The sequence below is a fragment of the Ambystoma mexicanum genome, chromosome 1p (assembly GCF_040938575.1).
Source record: "Ambystoma mexicanum isolate Mex_15411 chromosome 1p, UKY_AmexF1_1, whole genome shotgun sequence".
Taxonomy (NCBI): domain Eukaryota; kingdom Metazoa; phylum Chordata; class Amphibia; order Caudata; family Ambystomatidae; genus Ambystoma; species Ambystoma mexicanum.
Window position 1 is genome coordinate 689,707,779 of NC_090921.1, and position 15,896 is coordinate 689,723,674.

Below are 15,896 nucleotides of genomic sequence, written 5' to 3' on the forward strand. Positions count from 1 at the left end.
CACTGTTCATGACGGTGCCTGTGCTACAGGCATGTTGTGCTTGCAGTTGCCTTTCATTCGGCCAGGTCAGACCTGGCGGAATGAAAGGCACGCGCGATCACAACTCAGAGTTAGCCGGTCTGGATATAACGGTGTTGGCAAGCTTACCGATACCGTTGTATCCGGACCAGCAAAGTCGTAATGAGGCCCAATGTGTCTTTCTGGAATTCTATACAATAATTGCTAGACTCATTAAAGGTTTATTTCAGGCACACTTAAGGGAGTGAGTCACTGATTTAGTGTGTTCTTAAACACCTCAAATTCACAATGCAGACAAAAACTTCCCAAAATCATTTAGAGTAGACTAAGCATCCATTTCGGACTATGGGCCTCATTACGACCCTGGCGTTAATGGGTTAACGGCGCCGTAAAAGGCTGTGGTGCCGTTAACCCATTAGTGCCTGATTACGAGGTCCCTTTGTGGGACCCGACCTTAACGGCTGGTCTACACCAGCCGTTAAAGTAGGGACCGCAAAGGGACCTTGGTGCTAGGTACGGTACCACAATTTGCGGTACCATACTTAGCGCCTTCCCCATTCCCATAGAGCCCTATGGGGCAAAAATGGGAATGGGGAAGGGCCATGGTTCAATGGGGAATTACCGCCCCGCCAACCTTGGAATGGGGTGGTAAATCCCCATTGAACCATGGCGGACCCGTTACAACACCGGCACCAACCATGCTGCTAATAGCGGCATGGTTTAGCGCCGGTGTTGTAATGGGGGCCAATATATTTTGCTTTTCGCAAGTTGCAATTTTAGCATGTTTTTTGCTGCCGTTTTCTCTGTTATGATCATCACAAGACATTCCATCTCGGTGTCCTCCTCGGTCACTTGACATAATCCTTGTGCCTAAAAGCTTGTGTACAGTGTAGAAATGTTTGACTATAGCACATAAGGTGGCCCTTGATTTAACTGTAAGAAGGTTGAGGATAGGTGCACACCTCTGGTTCAATAAAGATTGTTAGGTAATTTGAAGTTATATTCAGATAATTTTAGGTCCTGGGGAGGGACTGGAGTCATGGCACAAAACCCTGACACATAAAACGAAAAAAGAAAAGGATTCAACCTAGGAATCCTCCCGTCCGCTGCACACTTTTGAGTGTTTGGATCAAGTCCAATACTGTTATTTTTATACATCAACAGAATGTTTAAGGAGTAATACTTCATAAAAAGAAATGTCAATAGACAAAATTATACAAAAACATTTTTTATATCACAAATAATGTGATTCAATTCTTTCGAAATTAAATTTACAACATAAAGAAGCACAAATGGTATCAAAAGATCACATCAAGTTTGGAGAGAAAAAATGAAAAGCGAGAAAGGATTTTTTCTGAAGAAAGAGATGTATACATATGGAGTCCAATTCACTTGGCAATGCGTTTCGAGGATACTTTCCTCTTCTTCATATGGCCCAAATTGGATTCTTAACACAAAGAGAAAACATTCATTCAGTTGCTTGTAAAAAACAAAAACTATTATTCAATTTCAGTGAATTATACAGTTACATAATGTACATATGTAATACTCCATGACTTTTGATAATACTGAATCTCCTCGTTAACCGAAATTCAAAATTACATAACTTATCCTTATATAGTGATTAGGTTAGTATAATGTTGTTCATGAAAACATGAACATTGGCTGGATACTCATCATTCTGTGGGACTGGCAACAGAGTCATTCAATTGCTGTTTTCAGGGTCACCGGTTTTAAGTAACCGTGGGTTGTGATAGAAGCATGAATATTGAATAGAGTAAGGAATGATAAAAAAGAAATATAAAGAAGAAATATATAATTAACCATGTATATTACTGGTTCCAATCTCAAGCAAACAAAGTGTTAAGAGCGGATGACTATTGTTGATATTCAGAAAGCCGCGCACAACGCGCTATGTCTGAAAATAAATCAAAAGAAGGGGGAATGCTTTGTTGTAATGTGTCCATCTTTCCTATCTCCATGGCAGGCTGTTCAGGATGTTTGTTTGCCTGCATGAGGTAACAAATGACAAGTGTACGTGATGCTGTGCGAGTGCACTCTTTTTCCTTCACTACTCTAAATTCTTTAGTACACTGTATGAACCCTCCCAATGGTATGCATTTTGCCAAGCTCTGTAGCCTGAAAAGTAGATCCACACAAGCCTGACATGTGACAAACTTTGCACCAGACCTGCAGATGAACCTGGCCTGCTGTTAAATCTCAGTTACCAGTTTAATGGTATCCACTACAGAGTGTAATTTGCTTTCTGACTTTGAGAACATTCAGACATGTAATTGCTCATTTTACTAAAGCTGGAAAGATAGCTATAGCTGGTAAAATAGCTCAGTGGGTTGAGCACTCGCTGCTGTGATGTGTGTGTGATTTGCAGATTGCAGGTTCGAATCCCAGCAAGGTTAACTCAGCCTTTAATCCTACTGAGGTTCATAAATGAGTACCAACACTGGTTGGGTGATATTGTATGTATATTTGTTCTAAATAAAGCACTTAAGCGTAAGTGCTATATAATAACTTATCATTTGGCCTTGGACGTCTGTGTGCATTCACAGTATTTGGTAATATGAGCCTATACACACTGATATTAATGATACATATGATGATACATACTTGTATGAACTGTAAATCACATTACAGTGATATCAACCATGTTTTATTGTCGTGTACTTAGGAACAGTGCTATATGATGCCACTTCCTGTTTCATCAAGGGGTAAAGGTTTGTGCTCCATCACTTCTCGTGATGTCACTTCGGGGTGGGGTAAAATGACATCACTTCCTGTGATGTCATCAGAAGTCAAGGGTTGTGTGATGTCACCTCCACTACCCCAATGCATTTTGATGAAATTACATCCCTAGGAGTAGCAGGAAAACAGGACCCACACATCTCCCTGAGATAATGGTGGCCAACACTGGCATGTGCCCGAGTCCATTTTGAAAGGGTCCTAGCGGGCCACCATCATAGAAATGGTGTAAAGGCATAGAGGAACTTCTGAGAGCGTCCTCCACTTAAGGTAACTTCTTTTCTCATAATAAGTATATTTGAAGCATCTTTAAAACAATTAGAATGTTCACCAGTATGCTCTATCGCGCTGATAAGAAATTAAAGCCATGAAGTGTAATGGTTTATTGAGAAGCCACCCTCAACACGGGGAATTCCTTCCCTCCCCACTCAAGTGGTTATGCAACAAACTGTTTAACAGATTTGTTTTGTTAGCCCTATCTCAGACAAATATCATGCCCCTTCGATCCCTCTCCCTGGAGCTAACAATGAGCCAAGAACCAGGCCGGTGTATGGGAAATATATTGGCATTTATTTAAATTAAAAGTAATAGAAATTAGCTCAAAAAGGTCAAAACACCACTTTATCCGTCGCACAACACAATCAACTTCTCTCAGCATAAACAAATTACAAATGTGAGATAAAAAGACCACCACAATTCTTCACTTCCTTTAAATTTCACTTCACAAATTAATTACACTGATCAATAATGTTGTGCGATTTTGATTTTCCTGCAGGTTTAAATGGCTAGCAGTAGGATTTCAAGATTGGTAATGATGATTTTGCCCACACTTTTGGTTTAAAATAAACACAGGGTGATTTATCGGTTTGTTGTTCAGACCCCCCTTGCTTTGGTTTATGTTGGGAAGTCAGACAGAAGAATTGGAATGCTTTGGGGAATTTTGGATTTCAGACCCCAACACCTCAATGAACGGCCTGTGTTGGGGAAGCTGGATAAAAAGGTTGGATTGATTTAAGAACAAAAACACCCCTCTTCCTTAAAGAAGTCGGGGTCAGCCTGACAACAAGGATTACTCAATTGAATTATAGGCTATAGTTTTCAGATTTCAGCGCACACTGGGAAGTGAGCTTTGTTAATTTCGAATTTTAACAAAATTTACCCCATAGTGTTCTGCCAAATAAGGAATTCATTAATCGAATTAATATTTGTGGTTAAATAGGCTACACAGTTTTATCCCCCACTACCCACTATAATGGGAAAGGATTCAAGGCAAGCAGACTCCCCCCACCTTTTGGTTTCTCAGGGCTCAGTTCTACTTACATAGTAATCCTCTGCTTAAGGTTCAGGAAAGCCAGCTGCATCTCAGGACACTCTGGAAAGATAGGGCAGGGGTCTGGTCACTCCACTCTCAAAGATGGCCTCCCGCTCTCCACAATAGGACCCAGTCAGCTTGAGGACTTCCTAGGGATAGACAGCTCCACCCAGATGCACTCTCAGCAATACCCTCTGGTGTCTCCTTACAGCTGTCAGATGGTAGGTTTCAGCAGCCTTCCTGATGGTCTGTCTCTTCTCTCTGTCATGTTTTTTTGTTTTCTTTTTCTGTGTGTCCCCATTCTATAGGAGCAATGACACCACCAATTTTACAATCTTGGGGAAGTACCCTGCAATAATTCCTGCCACTAGTATTGGACAGTTACCATTCTCTCTCCTCCCAAACCCAGCCTCCAAGTCAGGATTGGTTTAGGGGTCTGGAGCAACATATGACAATTCCCATTTGTAATCGCCCTTTTTTTCTCCTTTCAACTTTTTGGTAAAAACTAGTTATGTATCACAACTTCATAATGTTACTAACAACTGCCATACTAAATGTATTTTCTTTTTCAGCTACTCATGGGGAATTAGATAAGCCGACCACCAAATTCATATCATGTAGCACAGCTATGTGGCACCTTTCTGCCGTTTCCATAAAAAGCACAGCAGTTATGAGTATGTGAGTTATTAAGCATATCCCTAATTTCATTTTCTACCCACTCACCAACTCTCCCATTTGGAACATGTTCAGGACAGCTAGACACACATCTTAGATAGCCATTACAGTTCCATTAGTTGCACGTGGATGAATTTCATTTCCCTAAAATCACCTAGAAATTACATAAAAAATGGCACATAGATGAAATCCATCCACCTTTTGATGGCTGTGAAAAAGGCCTAAATGATAATAATCCTTTAAAATAAATTGTGAATCTTCATGTTGGACAAATGGCCCTGACTCCAGCGTCCAGTCATTTGTTTTCACTGGGTTAGCCTGTGCCTTTATCAGTCTCCTTTGTGTTGGAAACTTACTCTTTGAAGTGGGTACCCCCATTTTCACACATATTAGTCATGTTCCAGACAAGGGTGACTTTTTCTTGAAGTCAATGCTTTCAGAGCCAGCAGGTCTGGAGAACACTGAATTTTGACACCTTAATCAGGAACTGTTATTGCGTTTGGTCATTAGATGGGAAATGTGACATCCAGGCTGAGAGTGGAAGTTTTCCTTGGCAGTTTTGCCCACAGATAGTAAAAGGGTCTGTCTTGGGTTGACATTTTCCATGAAGACAAAGTGGCTCTTCAAATGTCACTTGAGTTTTGGTAGGTGAAACATAATATACATTGTTTTTGGTCAACCCGCACATCATGTTTTGTTTTCCTGACATTTTTCTGTGAGCAGTGATATTTTATTCACTTTTACTTTTTCAAACCGTTTTTATTTGCACACACATGTAAAGGCTGTTTTTGTTTTCAATGTTTAAAAATCCTGTTTTCATGTCACAGGGATCTTTGATTCCTCCTTCCTATGTAAATTAAAATGCTGCTTATCAATTGGTAATGAAAGGTAGGCCCCTTTCCAGGTGGCTCTTTAATTTTACTTTAATAATAAATTTAAAAGCAACAAGAAAGTAAAGGCTGTTTTTGTTTCAGTGTTTAAAATGCCTGACATTCATGTGAAAGGGACTTCTTCTTTAGGCCTTTAAATGCACCCCACAGAAGGATGGATTTGTCAGAAAGAGGGAAAAATGAATAGCCTGCGGTGAATATTGCAAAGCGCACACCATTCATTTTAGGAGTAAATGCAAGCTTCTCTAAACGGTTAAAACATTTTTTTGGCAACACATTGCTGTCTTTTTGTCGCATACATCTTGTTTGGTAAGAGTGCATTTACACACCAGCTCTTTTGTACTTGGGGAAACTCCAGATAACTCCAGAGCTACTATTTTGCCAATGTTTACCTTCCTCAGCTTGCCCAATGTAGCAGTTATGTCTAAGTGGCATATTTCCATCCTGCTTCAGTTTCCACCTATTAACTTTAAGTCCCCCACCCCTGCCAACTCTACTATCCAATCATTGTTGCTTTACAAAAAGCAATCCAGAAGGAACCTCTGAGTGTAAACTCATCGTCCAAGGGCCCCAGAGATGTGAATAAACCCACCACAAATGCATTCATGTCCCTTCATTTGGACAGCTTCTCCAGCAAGTGGAAGACTCATTAGATACTGTTGTTATAAGTAGTAAGCATGGGTTTTCAACAGTCTCTTACAATTTATATAATCACTATAGGACCAGCCCATGTAAATGGGCCAAAGTGCGTGAATAAAGTCATTTTCTGAGCTTTAATAGAGACATTGTGGAGGCGTGATATGCTGAAAATAATTGTATTTATAGAAATCCCTCTGTATGGGGAAAAAAGGTATTTCTTGTTAGAGAAATAGTGCATAATGAAATGAATTTCTGTTTTTATCTTTTTTTTAAATGTATATATTTTCTCAGTGTATGCAACTTTAAGTATGCAGTTATAGTGGTATCCTGTCTTGGGCCTCTTCCGCAGCTAATTGCATGTTATCATTGTTGTAATGCACATTTTGTTTGCCTGGAAGATATTAAAAATAATAATAATAATAATATAGCGCTACAAACCCTCAGGCATCTGAGCAGTGCTTATTATTACACACGGTGTGTGGTGCTCATCTATTGACCTCAGAAGGATAAAAGTCTGAGTGTGGCCCTGCTGGGATTCGAACCTGCATCAGCAGGTTCTGCGCAGATGTCCAAGCGAGCACTCTACTCGCTGTGCTATCGGACCAGTTTATATCAATGATCTTATTATTGTATGTGCAAGGTCCCACTAGCGGTCACAACAGGCAAAGCAAGCAGTCACTACTATGCAACTTAAAGTCTTATGGCCCAATTCATGGAAATGGGCATATAGATCCCTCAAAGCCTGAGGGCCGAGAAGGACTGCGCAGCCCGTTGTGCATAAGGAAATCTGCACACCACGCATATTCATGGAATTGTCCATGCAAAGTAACCCTATGCACAAGTCAAGGCTGAAACGCCCATGACACGCCCACACGCAGAGCCATTCCAGCCATGGAAACAGACCAATCCGCATTCCTGGCGCGAAGCAAAGCACCCTGGAAAAACTGCCTACGAACACCCCTAACCAGGCCAGCACCCCGGCGGGAGGGCATGGGGTCCCCCGTAACTATTCCCAGCACCCCCTCAAAATGCATACGACGTATCACAAAGATTGTCATTTTCAGGTACAGATGCGTGCGAACCCCCGTAAACCATTCCTGCACCCCGCTACACTGCTTACGAGCACCCCCAAGTGTGATCGGAACCCCAACTGCATGCACGCACCCCTAAATCTGATGCCCGATCTTTCCTTACCCTAGCCGCTTTCACAAACAGAGATTTGGGGGTAGATCTCTATCCTCTGCAGGTGCCTCCCTCTGGAACAGCTTCCCTGCATCTCTCCGTCTTGATCCGGAGCACCTTAAGTTCTGGAAACTCCTCAAAACCTTCATCTTCTCTTCCTCCTTCTCTTTCCCTCTCGCCTACTAACCTCCATTCATTTTCTCTCCACCCTACTTCTCCTTCTTCTTCCTAATTCTGTTCCATTTTTGCTAACTGTTTGCCTGGTTCCCCTCCAGAGCCTTACAGGTCCCAGCCCCCCCGCCAGTCTTTGCACTTGCCTCCGGTCCACTGCACTATGTTCAGCATTACAGCACTTTCAACTTGCGCTCCATGAGTGAGGCAACCTCTCTGCCCTTAACCCAGGGCATTGTTGGACTGGACGTGCTTGTTCCGCCCTAGTCTGCTCTTCCTCGCAACCCTGTCTGTATGCATGCATAACCTAAATGTACTAAGACTAGTAATGTTCATCTGTCCTACCCCCCTTTTTATTTTTGTCCATGTCCCTAGCTTGGTCGCAACTGTAACACTTCATGCACTTGCTCTAGGAGAAATGCTGTCAGGCCTAGTATGCTATCTGCTGAAATCATTTGGCAACGTCAAGGCTTAAGATGACTACTGTATTTCCATGTTCCCTTCCCGCCTTGAAGTGCTTTGAAGCACTCCACCTTTGTAAAACTGCTGTATAAATAAACAATTACAATTACAATTACCTCTGCGCAGAGATTCCTATGCGCAAGTGTCTGTACGCCTGCCACTGGCTGGTGGATAGATCGAGTGCATTGAGTGCATGAGAGGTTGCGCAGACCGATCCATGAATATGCTCGGTTATGCACATTTGTGGGCTTGCGATTGAAACTGCCTGTGGGTCGTCTCTCATAACGCCCACCTTTTCGCTTTTTCTTCCCCATTTTGCACGGTCCACCCCTTACTCTGGTCCATGTGCAGGCCACGCCCTCGTTCTGCGAGGTGTCTCCCGCAAGGCACTCGGCTGCTCGCAGAGAAGTGTCGAGCCTGCAAAGGAGTCCCTGCAAAGTACCAAAAAAAAGTCCCACGCAGATGATTCCATGAATCGACAAACTGAGTTTTGCACGCGGTTTGGCATGCAATGTCCCAATTTACCATGCAAATAATTCCATGAATCAAGCCCTTATTGCTGTATGCACAAGGCAACAGCTCCCTCTAGCGGTGGTAACAGGCGAAGCGGGCACATGATGGCTTTGGACAAACATACATTTGGCCTTTTATTATACAGTATGATAGTTTCTTATAATGTGGCTAACTTTTTGTTGTTTTCCTTTCCTATTAATTTCCCTTGGTAATAGTTTTGTGTTCCCTTTTCCTTTATTGCCTAGGAAGATCCTGGGCCACCTCTATTTTTCCAATACTGCCTTGCCTTCCTCACCTGTATCATCAGATCGAGGCACATCTCCAGAAGGAATTTCAGCAATAAGGGATCAAGACTGCTCATTTCTGCTTGGACATGTGAACAAGTGCCCAGAGGATCAACTATATAAACGCAAAAACACACTGGATCTCCTTTTCACAAGCAGACAGTGCACACATATCAAACACACCTTGGAGAAAAGCAGTGATCTGCTTGCAGAGCTTTTATCAGATAAAAGGCAAGGCACCAGATGTCCACCCCAACGTCAAGCCTTGATCAGTCTGTGGCTTGGGTTTCAATCGCTGAAAGCTGGCCTTGTCAGAGCAGATAATGGCAACAATGTTTCGTGGCCCTGCACCAGGCTGTCTTAATCCACAAGCCATGCTTTTCCCATTGATTTCCCTAGGTGTGACATGATTCTTTAAAATACCATGCCTTAATGACATTCCACCGTGTGCTACGAAGGTAGGTGCACATTTCCGCTTCTCCTGCACAATATTAACAAGCTTCAAGGGCACACAGCTGTCTTACCACCAAATGAAGTTGTAGGTCCTCAACTAGTGAAGGTCCACCATGCATATGTGCTGGACTGCCTCCTCGAACAACGCCTAGCCATAATACAAAGCAATATGACAATGGCACCCCACCATACTAAGGCATTAGGCAGCACTAATCTCTCAGTAAGCCAGTGGCAGCAGGTTTGCCTTGCCTGCAATGTGCCAAGACTGTTCAAGAAAGCAAGTATCATGGTGAGTCACAAGGAAGTAGGAGACAGTGAAATACTGCTACTCATTCCCTTCAAAAGAAACCCCTTGTGAATATGCAGCATGGGGATTCTGTGCAAGCCGATGCAGTTGAGGGAGACGAGTTCCATCCAATGACTGTGCTAACATTCTCCTCTGCTTGTGATACACGCATCTGCACTATCAAAGACAATGACATCTACCTTGTGGTGCCATGTCTGCACACACACACTTTCTGGACTGCTTGCCTACCTTGTTCTTCGACCAGCAGGCTACAGCAGATATTGGGCCTGCAAAATCGTTTTGCAGGTTAAAGAGGCTTTAAATGTGGCACAAAGTGGTCCTAGCTTGTTGCTTCAAAGACATGGTGGTTGAAGGGACGGTGGTGTCACAGAGGCCCACACCTCCGCTTGTCCCGCCATCACCACCTCTGACTCTCTGAGTTGGCTCTGGCTAGATGGCTCTGGAAGGGAACATGGGAAAAGCCTGTGAGGGAGATCAAGCACCAGACTGCAACAGACCCAACAAGTTAGTCTTAGAAATGTGCTAGCCACCAGTCTCTTGGGTCCTGGGGCTGGTACCGGTGGTGGTCAATCCTCTTGGTGCCACCATGCTGGTGGTGGTTGCCGTGCTGGTGGTGGGGGCCACAAATGACGGTAGCCATGCTGGCGGTTGTCATCACTTGTCTGATGCTGCGGGGGTGTGACTGATGTGCCAAGCAAATTCATGTCTTGTGTATCCACTCTAGATAGGCTGGCCCATTGGTTGCAGGTGACGCTGGTCACATCCTTCATCAACACTCCCATGAGAAGCATGAAGTAACGCAAGGTCCATTATACTAGTGCTTGGTCTTCTGTTACTGATCCGGATGATGTTACTGCTGGTCCAGGCAGTTGTGTCACTGGCTCAGGTGGTGCTGTGCTAGTGGTGGTCACCTTGTTAGGGGTTGCTGTGTTGGGGTTGTGCACCAGGGTCAATGTTCTGGTTGTTGATGCTGTGCTGGAAGTCACTGTGCTGGGAGTCACCATGCTGGTGGTCGCTGCGCTGTTGTGGTATCTGGGGCCACTGCTCTCATCAGCTTCTGCACTGGTGGACGGAACTCCTCCTCCACCTCCTCACCATTGTCCATCTGCAATTATAAGTCCAAATAGGTCATGCTATTCTTCAGCAGAGTTGCCCAGTACTCCAGGTCCACCTGCCTTTTCTGGACTGGCGATGGAAGGTTTGTGGAACACCGATGTTGAAGGCTCTACAATGTCCTCTTGCGTGTCCTGTGATTCCCTGCTGATGGTCCGTTCTTCGCAGTCTGAGAAGTTGGGTCAGAGGTGCACAAGCTCTGGTATGTGGAAGGCCTGTCACTGAGGGTAATCTGCAATGGTGAAAATGCCAGGCTGAAGTCTACAGTGGCAGATGGCCAGGGGGAGGAAGTGGCATCTCCTGCTCCACCCTAGGTGGTGAGTTGCTGCCACAGCCAGTGCTCGCGGCAAATTGGAATCTTGCTGGCTCCATGGCTTGGATCTGTTTACTCAGGAGTATAGAAAAGAAAGAAGGATAAAATGGTCAAAGTTAAGGCGTGATGAATGGGAAGAAGCATTGAAGGGGTTAGAACTTGGAAGTAGGAGCTGAGGCCAAATATGGGAAGACAAGGTAAAAAGGTTTAATGATGAGTTGTGGAATGAAGTGAGAATGGGAGGAAAGGTGAAGAAAGGGACGGACAGCGGAAGGGAATAAGACTAGGCGAGTGGTTGGAGGCTTAATGGAGAAGGTAAAATAAAATAAAGGTTGGAAAAAGATAAAATTACGAATGGGGCTAAGAAAAGTGGATAGAAAGAAAAAGAAAAAGAGGGTGAAAGATGATGCAAGCAGGAAATGGGCTTCTCAGGGACTTTCCTAAGGTCAATGTTGCTTCTGCTTCCTGCTCTCTCTCCAATATCCTACTGGATTCTCTCAGGTCCTCGCCTGTTCACTGGCAACTGGAACGGGTGGAAAGTGGCAGCATGTTCGCTTTTACCACATAAAGTTGTGCTTAGCAATATGGCACTGCACTTCAAATCGCAAGAAATATTCAGTCCAAAAAATAGTGACACCAGCAAAAAACCCTGCATTTCCCCACAATGGCCGACAAGGGAGGATTTACAGTGGAGCCGAAACCGGACACAAAGGCGTAATTCTCACAGGTTTGTTCACAAACGCTGCAGCCGGAAGTTAAGCGATTGTGTACCGCTGCAGATCATGCCTGTGCACATACAATCGTATGGCTTGTGACTAGTACACCACTATGGATAATGCATGTACAAAACACACATGAATAACCAACAACCGAGTTTGGGAGACCGCTATGGATATGGATATGGATAGGTATAATACAGCCACCAACACTTGCACAGAAAGACACATACAGATGTCGAACACACGTGCACTGAGACAGTCTTCATGGTGTGTGATAACAAAGGCAAAACACAATTCAGCATGGAGAGCACCTGAACAAATGCAGCAATACATACAAATAGGCCGTGTGGGCATTTTAACCCCTATTGGGGGAACAAACAAACTGTCAAAGGTACGGAGCTGCTTGGGGGACGGCCAGCATCGACTGCACAGGCACAATACACTCAAATAACAGCAGGCCCACACAGCGGACTTTTTTCACTCGATTTGTTAATTCATCTTTTACATATAGCAACATAACTGATGTCATTAAGGAGGTCATAGTGACTTCATTGGTGAAGAAAACAGGGCTAAACCCAAGAGTCACTGCCAATCTCAGACCAATCACTAATTCCCTTTTTCTACTCAAAGGGCCTCATTACACGGATGGCGGTAAGGGATTACCGGTACCGGTAAGGGTACCGGTACCGGTAATCCTTTACCTCCTTACTACGAGGTCCCTTTGAGGGTCCCTACCTTAACGGCTGGATTTACCAGCCGTTAAGGAAGGGACCCGCAAAGGGACCCTGGAGGTAATTACGGTACCGCAATTTGCAGTACCGTAATTACCTCCTTCCCCATTCCCGTTGAGCACTATGGGGGCTCAAATGGGAATGGGGAAGGGCCAATGGTGAATGGGGAATTACCGCCCCGCCAACCTTGGAATGGCGGAATCGGTAAATTACCGGCGGCAACCATGGCGCTAATAGCGCCATGGTTACCGCCTTCCTTGTAATGAGGCCCAAAGTGATTTATTTAGTGGTCACTTGTTAGGGGTTTATACAATTAGCAAAACTGTTTCAGAGCGCCCACAGGGAAACGGGGGTGGGGGGGCGGTAGACAATGAATTACAACAGAATAAATCATTGAAATAATAGTACAAACAAATAATGAGAATAAAGGGAAGGGGAGACAAACCTACTATGCCTTGTGAGTGTTCGGAGCGTGCAAGTGCACAGGGGAAGGGATAGGTGGCATTGATGCTCATGGAAAAGTGCTCAGGGTAAGTGCTAAGAGGAGAAGAACGTAAGTGTAACCACCCATGGGTAGGGTAAGCCCAAGTAAGTGCAGCAGAAAGAAAGACAGCGGCTGGGATGAGAGATGTGGGGGTTCAAGGCCCCCGAGGACACATAAGGGCCCTGCACATCAGTCACGCTGCTGTAAAATTGCAGGGAAGAGAGGAGGAGAAGGAAGAGGTAAAGAGAAAGGTCTTGAGGTTTTTTCAGAACTTAAGGAGGTCATGCTCAAGACACAGAGAGAGAGGGAAAATGTTCCACAGGAGGGAGCCAGCCGAGGAAAGTGATCGGTCACCAGATCTCTGTTTAGCAAAGCACTTAACACGCAGGCACCGATCAGTCTGGCATCGGTCCTCTGGCACCTGGCAGTTCATCCCTGCTATATACTAGCAGATCCTCTACATACTGTATGATGGTACTTGGTACCTGTATGTTCTCTAAGACTGCGTGCAGTATCCTGTTAAAGATACTGGAGGACTCACAGTACCCTTGGGGCAGCCTACTGTGCTGGAACCACCTCCCGCCATGCGTAAAAGCTGTGAGATATTGGGAGTCCAGGTGTAATGGAACTGAGAAGAACGCATTTTTCGAGTCAATGGGGGCCATTACGACCTGGGTGGTAGCCATGGAGCTATTAACTCCATGGCTGCCTCCCATACCGTGTCCATGGGCCTCATTACACGGTAGGCGGAGGACCAAGGTGCTATTAGCACCTTGGTCCATACCGGTAGAATACAGGCACTGCCTTGGTGGAAAGGGGAATTCTAAACAGCAGGCGTTAAAGTACCTACCCGCAAAGGGACCTCGTAGTAAGGCGGTAAGGGTTAACGGTCACCGGTACCATTACCGGTGACCGTTAACCCTTACCGCCTTCCGTGTAATGAGGCCCCATGTCCGTTGTAGTTCAATGGGGACTTACCAGTGTAGTCCGACCCTGGCGAGACCGGTAAGTCCCCATTGAACAAACCATTCCCCATTCCCATTTGAGCTCACATAGGGCTCAATGGGAATGGGGGGGCGGTAATAACAGGCTCACGACTTGCAAGCCCGTTATTAGCACCCTGGTCCCTTAGCGGGACCCGTAAGGGACGTGTGGTCAGACCACACATTCCTTACTGTCCCCGCCAAGGGACCTCGGAATAGGGCCGTAAGGGATTACCGGCACTGGTCTCCTTACTGGTGCCCGGTATCCCTTACCGCCCAGGTCGTAATGACCCCCAATGACAGTAAAGTGGGTCTCTGTTGTAGGTATATTGCATAGTATTGTGACGGGTTGGAACTACTGTAAACTCAGCTTGCACTATGTCATTCAGAGGGCGCGAGTCCTGAATCATTCTCCAACTAGATACTTTTGATTTTTTGATATGGTGTATGGCTGTGTAAAGGGAGAGTTATAGGGCACAATAATACCTTGATGCAGAAGAACAGTGATAGTGTATTTTATTCCACCCTCTGCATCTTTTGAAAATGTGTATTGCTTCACTTGAGGTAAGACTGCCGCAGGTTTATGGGTGATATGAATTGGAGCAATGCTCCCTAAGAGCCCTACATCATGGGGGCTGGTCGTCCATAAGATGTCAGTGACCAGTGCTAGATCACATTTGGTGAACAATGGGACATTCTCTGCCACAAACATGGGACCTGGCGATACTGTGCCATGATCTTGCAGGGAAAACACAGAGCTAACTCTATTTCTCTGTCATCGTCATTGTCTACCAACAGGTCAAAATCAGTAAATTCTTTCAGCGGCTTAGTTGATTCTATGCACAACACTGTGTGCCACTGTCCGTCTTCTGTGCCTACCCCTATTAAGACAATCCTTGTTTTCGACACCACCACCCCTTCACTGTCACTGTCCAGCAAGAGAATCGTCCATGCACTGTGTTCATGGGTTAGAGCGAGCCTGAATTTAAAATCTGAGGCTATCTTCCAATACTCATTTCCTACTTGAGGAATTGCATTTAACAACAGTGTGACTGCATAAATGAACAGATCTGGCTGCACTGAAATCCCCCAGGCATTCATCTTACTCTCTAAGGCATGAAGGACCATCATAGCTCTTATGTGACACATTCTTATGGTTGAACACAGTACTACTCTCTCAGTAAGCAAGATAGTCATGTTCAGCTTGCTGAGCGCGTCTCATCCTAGCAGGTTGACAGGGCACATTTCTGAGAACAACGGGGCCCTCACTGATTTACTCCTACATGGATGGCTAAAACATCTGTAAAAGGAACCTATTTCACAACTCCTGTGGGCCTATAACCTCACCTGACAAAGGAAAATGCCTTTCCTTAATATACGACTTAGCTGTACCTGTATCCACCATGAAAAGGTTTATTGCCTATCTCCACGCCCACCAAGGGTTCCTCTTCTGGGTCGGAAGTGACTGACACAACGGGGAATGCCAGCATTCTCTGTGCCCTGTCCTAAAATGGATAGGTGTTTGTCTCTGGGAAGACAAAAGGGTTGTCTCCTAGTACACTTGCCCCATGCTAATGTGTAACAGTGCCGTTGGGGATTCCATTGCTGTTGGGTATTTGTGGCACTTATGGTGGGGCAGGATGCATGGCTTAAGACACTTGGCCACTTGGAACTGGCGCCTGCAGCTGTGGAAACTGTGGAGGGGAAGTTGACTGGACCTATGTTTGGGGTGCACCATACGGGACAGCAGTGAGGACAGGAGCATAGGGCTGTTGGTACGGGGCTGGTGCTCCTGAAGCACACAGGGTCATGTGATTATATCCAATTACTAGCCTGCTTCTAGGCTCCTGATATGATATGATATGGCATTTATAATGTGCCTGTACATAA

The 15,896-nt window shown here is 45.0% G+C and overlaps 1 long non-coding RNA gene across 4 annotated transcripts in view; it reads right to left on the minus strand.

The window, feature by feature from the left end:
- Positions 1-1,230: 1,230 nt before the first annotated feature.
- LOC138579522 (uncharacterized) overlaps positions 1,231-15,896 on the minus strand; it is a 70,248-nt gene continuing 55,582 nt past the window's right edge. For all 4 annotated transcript variants that reach the window (XR_011304046.1, XR_011304049.1, XR_011304042.1 and 1 more), the window contains one exon: positions 1,231-1,465. This is a non-coding gene — a long non-coding RNA (uncharacterized lncRNA). The remainder of the gene's footprint in view (positions 1,466-15,896) is intronic.